The following is an 18,266-nucleotide window of genomic DNA, read 5'->3' as shown; positions in this document are numbered from 1 at the left end:
TCAGATATTTCAGCAGATAAAAGATGGACCTAAGGAGTAAAATGGACCTAACCTCTGCTGTTTATGCTCTGCTGAGCTAGTATATAGGAGAAGCTGGTAGACAGGGAAGAAGCTAGTTGGTAGGAAATACCCACACAGCAGCACAGTATCTCAATCTTACTGCCATGCCTGTTGAAAGTGGCTTGCATTTTACCAACCTCAGACAAGAGCTTGGATTTATCTTCACTTACATAGGCCACTGCCATTCTATGCATCACAGCTCAAGCAAGACAGATTTAACATGAAGAAGAAAGTAATTAGTGACAAGACTTACTCCTGTTTCATTAGGATAAAAAATTGAGTTACCACTCAGTGTGCTCTAAGCTTACTGTAGTTCTGATGAAATCAGAAGACTTGCCTACATCTGAACGTGTTACCTCAAAAAGTTAACAGATGAACACAGAGTGTGGGAATTAATTATCCACAAAAATAAATTGCTCAAGGCCTCAAAAGACCACTACATTAAAAAAGCTTTGATAGAAGACTAGTGATATTCACTCACACTCTGCCAATGCCTGTATGCATCCTAATAACCAAATCTAGTTGATCTGGTACAAGTAGCACAAGATGCTGCTGACACAATTTTAACATGGTACAAAATAAGTTCAGCTACTTATACTCAGCAAATGACAATCACAGATACCTTAACAAAATAATTTTCCTATGCAAATAATTGAAGACTGCCTAATAATACATTCACATATACTGTAATGGAGTTGAGGTGAGATCAAAGTTGCCACTGTGCAAGTTACAGCTTAGCTCGTACAGGCTCTTTCCTTGCATCAATTGATATCTGTAGTCAATGGACCACAGAAACAGTGGTTTTAAGGCACCTCTAGAAGTGCCTAGTCCAACATCCCACTAGAAAGGGTGCTGTTGTCAACAGATTATCCATGCTAGACTTTGAAACCTCCCACTATGATGACTGCCATTTCTTTCAGTAACCTGTATCAACACTGCCCTCCTCACCTTATGAAGAAGTTTTGTCTTACGTCCTGCCTGAGTTTCCCAAAACACAAATCCCTCACTTTTTTCTTACCATCTACTACTACCAGAATTTGGCTCCACTGCTTTTGTAACTCCCCAACCTTTAGCCTTCTCTGTGCCACACAGAAGAAGGACTCAGTGTCCACAACATTTACTTGTACATCATGTGCCCTGTGTCCCTGGCCCCTTAGTGACCCTCCTCTACACCTTTTCCAGTTTCAAGTGGTAGACCAGCCTCTCAGCTAGTGCTGATTTCTGTTAGAAACAAGGTGCCAACAACAAATGAATTACTGAATCCTAGTTCCCAAACCCACTAGACTCACTTAAATCCATTGGATCCGAGCATGTTTTGCTTTTGGGGTCCCAGTGGACAAAGGAACAATCTGAAGTGTCAGAGCAATTCTAGCCCAGTTAGTTCTATCCCCATCCAGTTCTTGCTATTTTAAGACCCATCTTAGGAGGCTCTGACTATGCACAGAGACTGAAGGAATTAACCAGCTAACCATGCATCTCTCTAAGGTAATAAGTATGTAGAGAGTAGCAAGGGGCCAGATCTGATTCTCATTCACATCCAAGGGTTTGTGCTAAGACAGGCACTACAGAAAGTATCTTCTGCATCCACTACTACAAGGCAAAGGACAGAGGGGATTAAGTGTAAAGGTCTGCAGTAGCTTTCCCTCTCTTCAGAATAGAGAATATGATTACTCCTCTGGACAGTGAAAGTTTTGAACCTATTTAGGCATTTCCCATCTGATTTCCATTCCATCTCTGACTTTTTCCTACGTTGCTATTAAGTTCCTATGTTGATGCTTATTAACTCAAGTGCTCAGTGCTGTTGACTGAGCCAAAGGAGGACATGTGCTCACAACACAGCTTTTCTAGTCACTTTCATGTACAGATCTCAAGGCTCTTCCAAAAGTTAGGTCAAGACTCTTTGGAAAGTCACGAGCAAGGCCAATATATAGCAAAATGTGCTAAAACTGAAATAGAATTAAAGCAAGGTACAATGAAACATTCACCAAATGTTTCTGTTGAAATTACACGGAGAGAATAAAAAGTGAATCAGGTGAGAAGACACTATTTCTTTATCCTTTTGTGTTGGGAACTCAGCACTCCACACTGGCTTTTAGCTTCCTTCTAGATGAATTTAAAACTCGTTCTGTATTTACTGAGAAAGGCCAGCAAAATCAATAAAGGGCTTGGCTTTCTAGACCTGATCTTCTCACCAATCATTGCTGTCTCTGTTCTGTGCTAAGGGCTCAGATAAGAAGGCTTTGTTTTTGTTTTCATTCTCCTTAATGGATAGGTTTCTTAATTACGATGGGGGAAAAATGACTGCAATTTTGCAGTGGTAAATTAAAACCAAAATGAGGTAGCAAAGAGCAGGGTCTGGAGGGGAGGGGTGCAATCAGAAACAGCTATTGATTCTGAAATGATGGAGGAGGCCAGGGGAGAGCGCACAGACTGGAAAGGAGACTCATCTTTCAAGTGCTGCTCTTGCATAAAAACAATCAGTCCAGGCAGCGGTGTTGGTTGTTGCTGAAACTTTAACTTAACATTAGCTTTGTTTTCAAACAGAATTTAAATTTTGGAAAGACTTGCCTGTTCATAAGGAGATGGCTCCTTACACAGATCTTGAGATGATGGAAACCTGAGTGTGAAGAAACTCTTAGCAGTAATAGTAACAACAAAATATTTGGAAATAATTTATTCTAAGAAAAAATGCCACTGTTCACAGCCAAGTAGGCAGAGAAAATGCAACATTTGTATGCTGAACACAGGACAAGCTGCAAGATCTAAAACCCTTCTCTCTCACAGTTATTGCATAGTACGTCCCAGCTTTTCTAGAACAGAGAGGACTGATCTGGCATTGTCTTACCTTGTTGCAGTGACTGAGATCAAGTGTAGGTACAGCTTTCTGCCACTCTAGTCAGCACACTTTCATATATACTGGCCTTTTTCCCTTTGGCTTTTCAGACAGTTCCTTTAACAATGAAATCAGATGTTAGTCTGACATTTTGTCAGCTAGCACCTGGACAGACTGTGCAAACAGCGCTAACCTTCTAATAACTGGTTTGTCTGATTGTTCTCATTGCTGTGATGAAACCTGACTTCAGAAAAATGCTGATTATCAGGTGTTTGTGGCATAGAATCGGGAAGATTTTAGCCCCACTACTGCAAATAATATGTAGCCATTCTAAATACAGCTGAATGCTTCAAGTAAATAAGGTTCTATTTTCAGCCCAGGCAGCTGAAAACACCTTGGAGGTCCTCTGAAAGCAAGAGGTTTGTTCCACCATGCAGGAGACATCTCTTCCACTCTTCACACTAACATTGCTCTACAAAATCCTCATTCCAATGCTGGTGACAATGTGGTGTTTCTCTTGCTCCTCCCACAGGGGCTGGCATTTTGTAGGAGTATGTCCTTGTTCATAACCCATTTTCTTCCTCTCATAATAATAACAAAATCTGTTATTTTCCCACTTCCTCCATTTTTGTAGCCAAGATCCTGCCATGTCACCTGTTCCCTGTCTGAGTCCCAGCAGTAAGTAACATATATAATTAGCTGGCAGTGAGAACTCCTCATCCTCGCCTAATACCCTGTCCTCACTTGAGAACGGCAGATGCACACCCTTCCAACAACTGTATCTGTGGCTGCTCCTGCCTTTGACAGCTGCTCCTGGATATCAAATGGAAGTGTAGGACAGATGTTTCTAATCCCTTCCTGGCTGTCATTGTGCTCTAGGAGAAATCTGGATTTGGCACAGTGCTTGGATGCTTCAACACTTACCTGGGCCAAAAGTGGAATCAGTCTGCAGATATCTCCCATGTCATCATCACAGGAGTTTTATGCAGCACAGCAAGTCTTCTATAGTCTTATCACTAGTACTGTCTAATTCACTGTCAGTTCTTTTCCTAGGACAAAACAATAGGAGAGAAGTTAAAGGAAAGAAGGATTCCAGGTGAGCAAACATAAGAAGTGAAGATACGGCATGTTCCTGATCCCTATGGCCTACTTACTCTTTCCCTGTAGCTGCAATGATCACCGCATGCTTTGTAGGGAACAGCAGTGGCTGCTTAATGCTGAAGGCTGCAATCCCTGGCTTTGCAGATCTCTAATGCCTCCTTTCCCCGGTATTCACACAGGAAATGCTATTTTTTCAGGTGACATGGAGCCTACCAAAAAACCCTGCATCCCATCCTTTGATCAAGTGTGCAGGTACTCAGTGATGTTATCGTTGGATATTATTTTCTGCAACAGAAAAGCAGGAGGGAGAGAAAGAAAAATATTAGTCAGAATTGCTTAATTGAGATCTAATAGCCAAGGTCAGTGCTAAGCCAAGAATAGATAGCAGAAGCCTCCCACTATATATTTTTGTGATGAGATGTTCATAGCACGCAGACTGATCTATTATTGGTTTTCACTATGAAATATTTAGCTATTGCCTGGAATATACTCAAATCTATTTTGCATTATTTCCTTGCTTTTTCATTTAAAAATATGTTTCTAATGAGACCTCATGACTGCGTGAATTAGCAAGTCTCTGCTGAGTAGAGAAATTGCTTCACCTCGCAGAACTGCAGCTATCTGTTCTTCTGCCAGACCTCTGCAAGATGACAATACCTGTTTATCTGAGTCTAGCAAGCTTTTCTGTGCTTGAAGCAAAAATCCTTAAAGGGAAAAGGTGAATTGGCATGTGCTACAACAGGCACATCTGTGAGGAAGAGTACTGAACCATTGCCTCTAGCAGTGTTCTGCACATCTGTAGTGTTACAGTGCAACAGAAGGAATGTGATGGTCTACAGCACCTCTCTGGTGTCCTGTGGCACTTCAACCTACAGACTGGCGGGACCACCTACTTGCTTTGTTCTTTCTAACATTTGAGTATGAGTCTGTAAAAGATGCATTCGTGCTCCTCCCCAGCCCAATCATTTCCAGACATCTTAGGCTACAAAGCCTTACTTCCTCCATTTTTTTTCCCCTCCACAGATCACAAAGCATCCAGCTCCTCAAATCTTTAGCTGAGAACACAGAAAGGAGATGATTTACATGGCCTCACAGTCATGTGAATACTAAACCTAGAGAGCTGATGAAAGAGTTAAGTCCTCTGAAGACAAAAGAAATAAGGTCTCCGAGGAATGCATCTTAGCACATCTATTCCCTGGAAGATGCAGCTCTACTTTCTTTGCCAGGGGCTATTGCAAAGGACATGGTCTGACCCAACTCAGTAAGAACAGAGAACACAGTCTGTATGGGCATCACAGCAAATGTGAATACAATTGGTGGAAGGAAGCATTGTCTTCTGGTGCACAGTTACCTTGTGTCTACCTTAGAGTCTTCCAGTACCTATCACTGGAGAGCTCCAAGCTCCCATTGCTGCTATGGTTGAAGCTGTTCACTGTGATGCTCCCTAGAGCATGTCTCTTGCAGTATGAGTGCAAGGTCCTCCAACAGACAGCTCTCTGCACATACACGCTATGTACCTAACAACTGCCAACTGGCTCACTTCACTGCTCCTGAGAACACTGTGTGGATGATGATGTATCATAGCAGTTCAAACCACAGTCCTTCTCATTCTGTATTGCACCAACAACTGGTGTGGAAGGTGCCCAAATAATGGCCCTCTTTTACTACACACCCACGTTCACCACTTCTCCAGTCCAGAGAGAGGGCAACACGGTCCTCAAACATTCTTGTAAGAGCAAGAGTGGGTTCAGGCCTTCCAGAACAACATGCAAACATTATTGCTTGGGAGCCTGGTGTCTGGCATGGAAAGGAGAGGAGAGTGTGGTCACCATGGTAATGCTGTGCCTCATTTAACTGCAAAGCAACCTCTTATGTCTTTACACGCAGCCATTCCCGCACATCATCTGCCCTGTGCATAGCACAGGCAGCAGACTGCACATGTAACCAAACACACACATTGCCTCTCTGCCCTCTGTGTGGCCACCCCACACAGGGAGGGCACAGATATGTTTTAACACCTCCACTATCCCTCATATATGATGCACACAACACACACTTGCTGAGCAATACACATTCTCTCAGCTCTCTCCCATTCACACACCCTATGTCTCAAGAGAACCAGACAGGCTTACAGTCTCAGCTCCTACAGCCATAGGTCCCTCTGCTGCATAGGTATACGATGCTTTATAAGCACAGAATCAATGCAGTCTGCCAGCAACCAAAAGCTGCATGCTCTTTGTCTCCCTCAGCTTTACCACAACACCTGCCTATAGATCTCATGCAGTTCATTCTTGGATGCATTTTGTTTCAATTCCACGGCATGAGCACAAAATAGATCAAGCTCTGTATTATTTGCTTTCCTCTGTTTCTCCCTGAGAGAAAAAAGACCCCAAGAAACTGATCTATACCAAGGCCATATACCTCTCTGCAGTACAAAACCCAAGGGAAGCTGGTGGTTAGGTCACTTGGTGCTCCTGACTGGACCACGCTGCTCACATTTCTTGGCAGATAACTACAGGAAATCAACATCAATCCTGTTTCTTCTCAACATACCCCATGGGTCCCTGAAGGAAAGTCCAACCTCCTGTTGATAGCAGGGAAGCAGAAGCACAGCAGCAACTGATTTCATAACATAGCAGGAACAAAGTAGGTAGGAGCTGTGAGCTGCATCTCTAACCCCCCTGCCATGCAACAGTCAGGTATCAACAGATATCAGGTAACAGTCAGCTGTCATAACAAACCACTCAAACTCAGCTTTCATTTACACCACCGGACAGACTGGAGACCTATCCAGAGATACCACTGTCACAACATATTCTATGAGTTGTTCAAGAAGGTGCTTGCATAGCTAGAGCTTGGGCAGTACCACTGTGCTGGGTACAGACCAGCCCTCAGGCAGCAAGTAGAAACTCCTCAAACATACATACATGGCAGCTCCAGCTAACAGGGCCTGTTGGGCCCAGCAGGCACAAACTGTGCCAGCCACTAGGGTCCAAGCAGTTGCTAACAACCACGTTCCACTTGCTGCTACTTAGCTTGTGTGCTCTACACATGCGGCCTCTAAAACGCTCAGAAAACTGCCTCAGGTAATGTCTTCTTAGACTGCAGGCAGGATGCCTGCCCATATCCTATTGGATCTATCCTGTTCTTTGTAAACCTCTCAAGGTCCCCCTGCTTACTTCAGCTCACTCTTGAGATTCCTTACCCCTCGCAAAAGCACTCCAGCCCCACACGGGGAGGCAGAACTCGGGAAGGGTCTCTGCAGCCTGCAGAGCCTACAGCCAACCAAGCTGGGACTGCTCTGGCACAGAAAAAGGCATCTAATGCCTGAGCACACACTTCCCCCTTATGGCTATGTCTGATACAGCAACCGCTCAGACCTGCAGCACCTTCACCAGGCTTGTGATTTTCCCATGAATGTTGAGTATCTTACAATTGCCACATGCACATCTCTCCTTCTGCATTTGGGGGATAAACACAGAACCACTCTTACCAGCCTGTCTGGCTGATGCAGATCAACACACACGGTGAGCAGCACGAGAAAGCAAGACAACTCCAAGCACTCAGTGTGTGTCCTGCCTAAGGTGTCACACTGTCCCTCTGACGGAACCTCCAGCGTCCATCCCTGGTCCTGGGGCACACTTCCCCTACTGGAAGACACAGCATTGAACATCTTCCCTTTCCCCACATTAAGCACGGCTTTTACTTTGATTCTGAATTGAAAGTTTTTAAGTAGATAGTTCTGATTAATGATTCTGTTCAATTTCTCCCTCTCCCTCCCATTGCACTGCATGGCAAAGCCTCTCTCTTCTTATCTGAGTAATAATGTGTTTATCAGAAGGAGAATCAGCAGTCTTTTCAAGTCTTATGTTTTCCAGTGCTTATTTTCTCTGGACTGAACTTCAAGTAGCTGTTTCTCTCCCATCACCTCAAATACCATATTTGTGATTCAAGAACAATTTGCTCCACAGGAAGGGTAGTTTCCTCTAACATCTAGCCTATGAGCACCTTCACCTTTCCCCACCCACCTCCCATTTCTGTTCACTGCTCTGAAGGAAAATGAGTCAATTTTCTGGCAGATACTTTTCTGTCGGATCAGTGAATTGAACTGACCTGTTGTAGATGGAGACTAAAGTACTGCACGCATCACTCATAAGAGGAAGGCAGATATTTATTGATATAAATAGATATGGTAATTTGAACAATGAAGACAGCAACTTAACAAGCTTTGAAATGGCTAGATATCCTTGACTATTTGCTATGCAGAGGGTGGGGGGTGCATAATGAATCAAAGATCAAATCTTAGTGAATCTAGTATAGCTTAAAAACAATAAATCACCTGTCATCAGAAAAATGCAAGAAGAAAACCTACTGACCCCCACTGCTAAAGGAACCTATATCACACTTAGCAAGGATCTGTCGGCAAGGCGTCACCACGTACCGGGACAATCTCTGCACAGGCATGAAATAACCTCGAGAGGTGTCCCTGTTCAAGGAGAATTCTCACTCTGGAAGTAGAAAGCTGGGTGTATATAGAACAGCAATAACAACAAATCTTTAAGCCGTGTCTTCTGCCAAGTTTCTTCCTCCTTTCATCCAGGTTTTTCTGAAGAGCAGAGGAAGGAGAACAGAAACCTGCAAAACTGTGCGGTACCCAAAGGGGGACAAACTGCTCCTTCCTTCATTCCTTCTCCAAGCTGAGGATTGGTCACTGCACACATGCCAGTGCACCATCCTTGCCACCTCTCTCTTCTTCTCTACAGGATGTTCTCTTTTCGTGTATCATCTATGTAAAAGCATCAGGAAGGGATTAAATGACTGCTATCAACAAAGACATGTTTGCAATGGAACACTGCAGCTCCACATGCCCTCCTACTCCAGTCAGAGGACAAAATGCCCACTCCTGGCTCCTAGATCATAAACATGTAATGCTTCTTGCCACTAATTCCCCAGCTGATGAAGCTCTCTGACTTAGCTGGATACCACACTGTTCCTCACAGCCTTGGCTATCCACCCGCCTTATGCTCTACGACTTTTATGGCAGCTCTTCAATGCAAAATGCCAAGGTGAGGAGCTGTGATTTACTTCCCTTAAGTTAAGGCATGTTCAAAGGTCAGCGATTCTTCACATTCCTCTACAGACTTGTAGCAAGTGCTCAAGGCGCTCCTAGCTGACAAGAATTATGTTATACCATGATCTTCACGGTCAGACACTGGGGCCTACAGGGACATGGAGTTGAAGCAAAAAGGCTGAGCCATGGGACCAGGGACAGTGGCTGCAAAGGAGAAGGCTTCAGCAAAGGACAAGCATCCTCTGATTCTCATACATGCTGCAACCAGGGGGCTGCAAAATTCAGGGGCTGGCACAGCTTTTCACAGGAGGAACAAGCATAGCCACCCAAGTGACACTGCATGGAGCAGTCTCTTCCACTCCCCTATCAGTAGTGTCAGTGGCCTACAAGGGCTTTTAGTTCTGCTCTTCACATAGGACCAGATAGATAAGGGGGAATTTGACCAGTTTCCCGTGGTACCAATAATATTGTCGGAACAAGGAGAAACAGCTGCAGTTCTCCTTGAAGTCAGCCACAGCACCCTCTGCCAGGCTCAGTGCTTTTACCCATTTCTCAAAGTGCTTACAGCTACTGATAAAGAAAGGCCACATCTGCTCTCAACTTGTTTGCCGGGGTATTGGTGGGAGGAGCGTTTGGTTGCTCTTCCATATAGCTAAGTCTTAGGCCCAGACTATCAAAAGCATTTAAGTGCCTAAAAAGAAGCTAGGAATTAAACTATGATGAGGCTCTGGGTCCTATTGAGGATGCAGTTATATTGGTATTGAATGTTTTTTGCTGATTTGGCTGACAGTGCTTGGAAAAGTTCTGCTAAAAAAAAAAAAATAAAAGCACCCTATTCTGCTGACATAGCTGCCTGCACATAAGGAGGGCTTCACTGGTACAACTCTGCTGCTACAGCGATATCACACACATTTACATGTAAATTAGGGCTTTGTTTATTACAGCGCACAGATGCAGCCTTTCACTTCATCTTCCATGGAGAGGGTAATGGTCTCGCTAAACTCATTTCATGGACTAAGAAAGCAAGCCACAAAAAAATAAACATCAACTCATTGGGTCGGTCACTGCCTACAGGAACAGGACTTTCTTCAGTGCTAGAGCTGGGGGGACAAGTGAGCATGCCATTAAAAAGGAGCCCACGTCACACTGAATATGCAGGATCGAATCCTGTGTTTGAGGTGGGGGAGCTAAGAGTGAACGCTCTAGGGAACCCCAAAACTGACAAGAGGCTGAGGCCTGTTTAGATGCAGGAAGCACTATCAGCAAGGAAATGAATCCGAGACCTAAGGACAGTTTCTACCACACTGCTTTACCACTCACCAAACTGAGCAGCCATCAGCACAAGTGACAGTGAATGTCCATGGACGAATATGAAAGCTGGGGCAATACAGGTGACTAAGAATGTACCACAGGAACCACATATGAGACCAGAAGCTGCTGTGACTACCATGCTTCCAACCAAGTTTCAAGTATATACACACTTATTTCACCTCCATTCTGCCAGTACTCCTGCATCTTGACCACTGACTGTCAGACCACATTGCCATTAACAAAAGCTAACATGACAAGAGTGATGATAAAATAATGGGTTTCACCTCAGCTGCTCGTTCCCAAACCTGCCACTTCTGCTTTTTTAACACAACTCACTGTTTTCGCTAGGATACTTTTAACTCATTTCAGCTCTTCTCAGTGGTTAATGCAAGAGTTCCAGGAACTACAGCCTTTGTTGGCCCTATAGTGCTAGAGGGAGACTTGAGAGAGGACACATCATCATGTAGTTCCACTGGGATGGCAGAAGAAAAGATTCAGACTTAAGGCTCCAGAAGAAAAGCAGGTGTTGCCAAGGGCTGGACGAAACAGTGAAGGTGGGTGAATGTTACTGTTGGCCTTAAGTCAGTTCCAACAGTTCAGCTCTGCTATGGAGAAATGTCATTCTCCACTCTAAAGCACTATACAAGTCACTGATCAAACGAAAGGCAAACATCCAGAAGTCTGAACTGGGTGGATGAAGGAACTTTCTGAATACTATTTTGTATTGGAGCCTTGAAAACTGAGGATGCAAATGAAAACAGATAAATGACAAAGAAGGCTTCAAACAAGGCTAGGATGATTTTGGCAGTCAGCCCCAATTGAAACTTGCAGAAAAAAAAGAAACCCTTGGTACAATTAGTTACCTACTTCTTTCTTAACTGAAGGATTAAAGCTGTATGTAAAAGGAATAATAACTGTAGGTGGTTAAGTAGGTGGGTAAAGTCATTAATCCCTTCTAATAAACTGGATTCCCTCCCATGCCTAGTTTTGCTGGCCAGCACCCTGATCCTACACTCATCATCTGCCCCATCCTACATCAGTTTTATTATGGCTCATCAGACCCATATTCATACACGTATTTCAGTACCTACATCCTCTCAGGCCTCTTGCATCTCCAATCACAAACCTCCCATCCTGACATCTTTCCCATTTCACTGCAAGCCTGGCTAATTTCTCCAGGCAAACAAACTGAGCAGCAAACACTCCACTACATTTACAAATTCTGATCCAAACCAGTGTGTAGAGAGAAGTGAAAAGGTGAAACAAAAGCTGTGGTGATCCTGGAACTGTGATATTCACCACAGAAGGCCTTACGGAGAGAGAGAATCTTTCCAGAAGCAGAAACATAACTCTCAGCTTAGCTAAATTTAGCAGCTAACTACATTGTTAAAGAAAAAAAAAGGGCTGTACCTATCTCCACTTGCCTGCCTCCAGCAGAAGGAAGCAATCCATTGTGAGCATTCAGCATTTCCCTAAGCCGAGGATAGAAGAATGGTCACTCATACACCAGACCAGCCAACCTCCCAAACAAGCATCATTCCCTCTTATGGGCTACTCCAAGGCCTCTCCAGCTTTCCATGAAATTTAGCTATTGTCTTGACAGATTCTCCTGGGACACTATTACTGCTCTGTGTTTTCTTAAACTGCTATTTAATTAGCTATGAGATCCCCAAAGAGCTTTCCACGCTCCTGCTGATTCTTCCCCTAAACTTCAGACACATGTTCTGCCATTCAGACTCAGTGCCTCCCTGGAGTTATCTCCTTACACAGTCCCTGAAGGTTCAGTGCTAAGTAACTGCAACTGTTTTACTGTAACTGTAAAAGAAAAACAAGAAACAAAACCAATGCCCACCTCACAGCACTATATAGGTCTGCCCAAACTGTAGCCTTTTCAATTATACCTTCAGCAGTGAGTTCATGTTTAGTTCAGCTTGCACCTGGAGACTGAAGATGAAGGAGAGACACTTGGAGACTGTGGACTGCTCCTTTCCAGAGCAACCCACCTGCTACTAACTGCCTTAAACACAAGCACTGAATCACTACTTATTCTGTCTGAATTGCAAATGTGAAAGCCAAAGATTGAGGCTCATTTCTGACTACAGCCACCTTGAGACATCCAATTGAGGTTCCCCACAGAGCTGACTTTATTCACATAAGTAGTTTTGTCTCAGCTGTCAACTCTCTCCTTTGTCAAAAGAAATTATAGCCCACAGCAATAAGTTCTGATGATCTCTAATTATTGTAGAAGGAAGGCCCAAGTTCTGTTTGGGACACCAAAACACAAAAATTTTCCTGCTTCCTTACAATGTCCCATTGGTTACCCAACAGCTCCTTCTTTTGTTGTTTTTTTTTTTTCCAGCTCCAAACTTCACAACTCTGCCCTGTGATCCCCAAACCTACAGATGATTAGCAACTGTACGCATTGACTCATGCCAGTGATGTAAGCTCTCTGTCAATATGAGCTTGGAGTGCAGCAATCCCTGACTAACTTGTTACTTATGGTCTACTCTTCCATTTGACTCATTTCATTTTTCTTATACAGTTTCTTGCTTCATTCACATGGCTCAGTAAGACTATTTGCTACGCCAGCTCACAGGAAAAGAATCACAGAATCATTAAGGTTGGTAAAGACAACTAAGATCATCTAATCCAACCATCAACCCATCACCATCATGCCCACTAAACCATGTTCCAAAGTGTCACATCTACACTTCCCTTGAAAACCTCCAGTGACAGTGACTCCACCACAGTTGGCAACTGTTCCAATACCTCAACACTCTTTCTGAGAATATTTTTTTTTCTAATATTCAATTTGAACCTCCACTGGTGCAACTTAAAGCCATTAGCCCTCATCCTATCCCTGTTACCTGGGAGAAAAGACCAGCCCCCACCTCGCCATTCCCTCCTGTCAGGGAGTTGTAGAGAGCAATAAAGTCTCCCCTGAGCCTCCTCTTCTCCTGACTAAACAATCCCAGTTCCTTCAGCCATTCCTCTTTAAGGCCTGTGCTCCAGGCCCCTCACCAGTTTGGTTGCCCTTCTCTGGATACACTCCAGGTCCTCAATGTCTTTCTTGTAGCGAGGGGCCCAAAACTGAACGCAGTACTCGAGGTATGACCTCACCAGTGCCACGTACAGAGGGATGATCATCTCCCTAGTCCTGCTGACTGCACTATTTCTGATACAAGCCAGGATGCCATTGGCCTTCTTGGCCACTTGGGCACACTTCTGGGTCATGTTCAGCCAGCTGTCAACTAACACCCTCAGATCCTTTTCCTCCATTCAGATTTCCAGCCACTCTGCCTCAATCCTGTAACAACGCATGGGGTTGTTGTGACCAAAGTGCCACTTGGTCTTGTTGAAGCTCACAAACTGGACTCAGCCCATCAATCCAGCCTATCCAGACCTCTCTGTAGGGCCTTCCTACTCTCAGGCAGATCAACAACACCTCCCAACTTAGTGTCATCTGCAAACTTACTGAGGGTGCACTCAATACCTTCATCCACATTATCAATCAAGATATTAGACAGGACCAGCCTCAGTACTGACCCTCAAGGAACACCACTCATGACCATTTGCCAGTGGATTTAACTCCATTCACCACCACTCTCTGGGAGCAGCTCTCCAGCTAGGTTTTACACACCTAAGAATATAGCTGTTTATAAGCCATAGGCTGACAGCTTGCCCAGGAGAATGCTGCGGGAGACGGAGCCAAAGGCTTTACTAAAGTCTAGGTAGACTACATCTGTAGCCTTTCTCTCATTCACTAGGCAGGTTGCCTGGTCACAGAAGGAGTTCAGGTTGGTCAAGCAGGACCTGCCTTTTGTGTACTCATACTGGCTAGGCCTGATCCCCTGGTTGTCCTGAACATGCTGAGTAATTGCACTGAAGACAATCTGCTTCAAGACCTCCCCCAGTACCAAGGTCAGGCTGACAGTTCCCCTGTAGTTCCCCAGATCCTTCTGACTCTCCTTATAGATGTGCACCACATTAGCAAGTCTCCAGCTGTTTGAGACATCCACGGTTGACCAGGGCTGATGATAAATGATGGAAAGTAGCTTAGCAATCATTTCCGCTAGCTCCCTCAGTACCCTCAGGTGGATCCCATCTGATCCCATGGACTTGTGTCAGTCTACATGGAGTAGTGAGTTGCTAACTGCTTCCTCCTGAATTGTGGAGGTGTTATTCTCTTTCTCATCACCACCTTCCAGCTCAGGGGGCTGAGTACTCTCAGGATGGTAAACGCTTTTTTTTTCCTGGAGTCTCAGCAGAAGCTCCCTGTTCAAGCAGGCTGGTCTTCTCCTGTTGGGACCTAAAAGGAGGTTCAGAACTTGAATTTGTTCTGAGTTTATTTAGATCATCTTCTGTGCAGCCATGTAGTCCAGAGACACAAGCTGCAACCATCTGTAAACACGGGTACCTCACATGTCACACTGAGCCTGATCAGAGCTGCCCACCGGTATGACACCAGGAGCTCTGTGGGATGTGGTTGATGCTGCCTATGGCACCAGCTGTGTCCTGTGTGGCATCCCCATGCTGGGACCTGTCCTCATGGCCATCCTGGGCTCTTCTGTCACTACAACCCCAGGGTGAGTGTGGCTTTCCCTCTCCCTGCTCTGTACCAGAATGGGAAAGGTGTCCCTCAAACACCACGTTAGCCTGGTTCATTGCTGAGGTCAGGGTAGGTTTGAGGCCCCAGGTGCAGGGGAGCATTACAATAGCTGCATGAGACTGCCATGTCCTGCAGGAGTTTATCAGCAGGTCCCTTAATGTTTTTTCCTTCCTGTCGTTCCTAAACCAAAACTGAAACCATTTTACTGTAGGAGTTTGTGCTAGTTGTGTTTAAGGACAGATGCAGTAACCAGTCCGCAGGTGCCCATGTGTGGAAGGGGTTTGGGCTCTCTAACTGAACAGGTAACATAACAGTGGGATCCAGTGCCCAGCAGCGGAAGCAGCTTGTCCTCTCCAGAAATGAGGCATCAGCAAATGAAACTCCTGCGTACACAGTTGGGCCAGGGGCAGAGGGTGTTGCCTCAGACATTCCCTGCAGGTGCTGGCTGATGGGCCATCTGACCCCATGGGGCAAACCGGTCAGTACAATTCACTCATTTCTGTTCAGATGGAAAGGAGCCAGAAAGAAAATACCAACAGCCAACCATGGCAACAGGGGGAAAATCCTTCAAAAAATGATATAGCATGAGGATCCCTACTACACCTCTCACACTTGCTCACTCATTTCCTTTTTTTTTCATTCATTATCTTCTTTACATTTCTTCAGACATCAGCTCCACAAAAGCTCTCTGCTCCTTCTCCAGAAAAAGCTCAGCAGCAAGAGCAGTCCATGTGCTTCACCAACAGCACTAACTGCACACGCAATGAAGCAAGTCCACTTGCCACAAGCAGCCAAACGCTGAGCACAGGCGATTGCTGTTTTGATCGCTAGAACCTCCCTAGCAGCACCAGCTTCGCAGTCCTATCTTGTAATATGAGAAAGGGAACATGGCCCATCCCATCCTAGCTGACAGTTTTGTCTGGGCTTACTGAAACCAGGTAAAGAAAAAATGTTTCTCTGACAAGTCTGTACCTGCTCCAGTGGCAGTCAAGACATGGGAGCAGCCACAGCCTGCAAGAATAGGAATATGGCCTCACACAGATCTAACCCTTCACAGCCCCACACCCAGCCTGGACTTGCTATCCCTGAGCCGGTGTTTGTATCCTCATTATGAAAACCTCCCATGTCCGTAGGTGACTCAGAGATATGAAGCACGTTGGACGCGCTGCTCCGCCCATTAATGGGCTGAAAGAAGCTGTAAAGCTCTCCTAAGCCTTCCTCAGGAAAGAAAAATGACTTCCACAAAAACTCATTAACTTTTGCCAAGAACCCTCCATTCAGATCTAGCTTGCAATGAGATTCATGACAGAGGCCCCAGGATGCAACTACAACACAAGAGAAACATAGAACAAAATCCACTGCCAATAACAGCAAATTAGAGAGAAGAGGCCTGCTAACTGTGCACCGTGCTGAGATTTACTCTGCTTGTTTCAAATTACATTCTAGTAAATACCAAGGCCCTTCCCTCTATATTACTCAGGAGAAATCAAAGGTCAAACTCTTCTACCTTTTCAGTATGTACTTAGGCACATTAGTTTTATTGCCCTCTTCCTACCAGCTGTTTGGTGGTGTGGTTTTCTTTTTGTGGGAGTTTGTTTTTGTTGGTGGTGCCAACGAATTCTGGGAATAAAACCTGCCAACCCAAATGACAGATTAGAAAGCCAACATTATTTCATTGCAGCGCTGGGCGCACGGGCAAGCACTCCCACTCAGTGTGCACACCTGTGATCCAAAGCACAGAGATTTTGTACATTTTAACATGGGAACGTTCATACAATTTCTGTGAAGCACCTGCCTACTCCTGGAATCGCTGTACGTATTGGAATGTGGTACTACACACGTACTGTGTTAATTTAGGATTCGAGTAGGATGTCTTTGGTGACAAGAGGTTCCCTGTTACATAAGCCAGATCCCACATATGGTCAGAAACCTATTTACAAAAAGTATGGCTGTTGAGTATGTTTTTAATTGGCGCTTTGGCCTTGTTATGGCGCTTATTATCAACCCCAGCAGGGGAGTTTAACTCTTCCACAAAGTTGGTGGAGTGTTGAGCCTCTGCTTCTTAGGCTGCAGATGTCCTTCTTATTATCTAGGAACAAAAACTTTCCCAAGAGAAAAGTTCTGCTGAGGCATTTGAATTACTTACTGAAAGTCCTTTACTTATTGACAGCGAAGGCCCAGAATTTATTAAGGAGCTATCAGTGGTGGGCTTTTTTTGTTTGTTTTGAGGGGAGTTAAGACAGTAAACAAGATCTCCCAACCTGCAACTCAGAACCACCTCTTGCTGCCTTCTCCTTGCCAGCCCCTCAGTGGCACCGAGAATTGGCACAAGTTGTACAAAACAGGGCACAGATACAGGTGCTTTTTGGTTTCCTCTGGTGTGACGTTTGCCAGCTCAGACAAGTAATATTAACCCCTGAAACTGGTCAGAGTATTTAGTTTGCCCGGTCTTGGGACAGATGTATTTCCAAAGCCTATCAGAAAATTCACAGTCAGACATACAGTGAGCCTAAACACAGGCGGTTATCAGCCTACCAGCAGCCAGGGTACCACCCCAGCAAGGCACTCAGGCAGACACAGCTCTAAGTCACAATGTAAACACTACTGACTTCAGCTGTGCCTGGAACTGGTCTGCAGGGTTTGTCTGTCAGGTCAGCTGTTGTCCAGGCAAACAAGGGCCAGAACCGCCCCTCTCCCCAGCAATCACCCAGAAGCTCTCTCATCACAGCGCTCACTGACAGTTTCCTTCATCCTCCATGAAGGCCACTGTGACCCAGCCAGAGGCCCGCTCGCCAGGGGCAACCCCCACGTCCCGAGGGAGCCCATTCCCTCCTTATTTCTTTCCCTTTGAACAAGGGCGGGCACGGCGCTTACCGGCCGCAGCCCTCCCCCTGCTCCAGCGATCAGGGCGCCGTTGGGAACTGCAGGAGCACCAACTGGAGCAGATGCCCACACGGCCGACCATTGGTGGGCCAGCCCGCCCTAGCGCCCCATTGGCTGCCGCCTCAGGCACCGCCCTGCTGCTCCCCCTGTCATTGGACAGAGCCCGCAGTCCGCTCGCGCCCACCCTCCGCCTCGCGCCGCCGTTGGTTACCTTATCCCCTTCCCTTCGTTCCCGGTTCTGTCTCTGCCGGGTGATTGGGCAGCTCTCACCCCCCGCCTCCGCCTCGCTCCGAACTTTCTGCTTTGCGACTGGGCGAGCCACTCCCTTCCCCTCGTTCCCCGCTCGCCGACCGGCGTGCCGCGCTCCCCATTGGGCCGCGCCCCCAGGCCCCGCCCCC

At 45.6% G+C, this 18,266-nt stretch overlaps 1 long non-coding RNA gene across 5 annotated transcripts in view; it reads right to left on the bottom strand.

Annotated features, from left to right (window-relative positions):
- The window catches only part of LOC107053523, a 31,595-nt gene that overhangs the window by 13,122 nt on the left and 207 nt on the right, over positions 1–18,266 (bottom strand). For 2 of the 5 annotated variants that reach the window (XR_003075272.3, XR_003075271.3), the window contains exons 1-4: positions 18,080–18,260; positions 4,048–4,279; positions 3,818–3,942; positions 2,906–3,010 (exon numbers count right to left, since the gene is read on the bottom strand). This is a non-coding gene — a long non-coding RNA (uncharacterized LOC107053523). Of the gene's footprint in view, positions 1–2,555; positions 2,678–2,905; positions 3,011–3,817; positions 3,943–4,047; positions 4,280–17,859; positions 17,978–18,079; positions 18,261–18,266 lie in introns of those variants that run through there. The other 3 variants (XR_001466846.4, XR_005860470.2, XR_006939514.1) reach the window with 3 other exon arrangements.

The sequence above is a fragment of the Gallus gallus genome, chromosome 5 (assembly GCF_016699485.2).
Source record: "Gallus gallus isolate bGalGal1 chromosome 5, bGalGal1.mat.broiler.GRCg7b, whole genome shotgun sequence".
In the NCBI taxonomy this organism is placed as follows: domain Eukaryota; kingdom Metazoa; phylum Chordata; class Aves; order Galliformes; family Phasianidae; genus Gallus; species Gallus gallus.
This window is presented reverse-complemented; position numbering and strand designations above follow the sequence as displayed.